This window comes from Trachymyrmex septentrionalis, unplaced genomic scaffold (genome assembly GCF_001594115.1).
Source record: "Trachymyrmex septentrionalis isolate Tsep2-gDNA-1 unplaced genomic scaffold, Tsep1.0 scaffold134, whole genome shotgun sequence".
NCBI lineage: Eukaryota > Metazoa > Arthropoda > Insecta > Hymenoptera > Formicidae > Trachymyrmex > Trachymyrmex septentrionalis.
This window is the reverse complement of record NW_017304482.1, coordinates 31,208-31,708: the sequence shown is the minus strand read 5'-3', so window position 1 is coordinate 31,708 and position 501 is coordinate 31,208.

The window sequence follows — 501 nt, the reverse complement described above, 5'->3', positions numbered from 1 at the left end:
TCATTTAACACGACATATATATATATATATTGCACACACGCATGCACACACCCACACACATACACGCGCGCGCGCACACACACACGCACACATACACATACATATACACATTTCACAAACACATTTAATATATACATGAACACATCCACGTACCGAAAAGGTATGAATTTAATAGCGATATAAATATTGGCCTGCGATTAAGCTCACGAATAGCTGTGCACAGAAAACAACAGTGATACAACTTTCGATTAACATTTGGAACAAGTATATTTCTAAGTATAATATACTGACGTAATATAACATTATACTTCGAATGTACTTCGAGATCTGCATCAATGTTTTTCAAAGTTATTAAGTATTGTATTTTCTGGACACAACCAATGTTACGGCCATGCAGGTAACAGAGACGAATGTTTGATCGGAAGCGAATGCGTAAGAGAGTGTGAGAGAGAGTGTGAGAGAGAGTGAGAGAGAGAGAGAGAGAGTGCGAGAGAGAGAAAG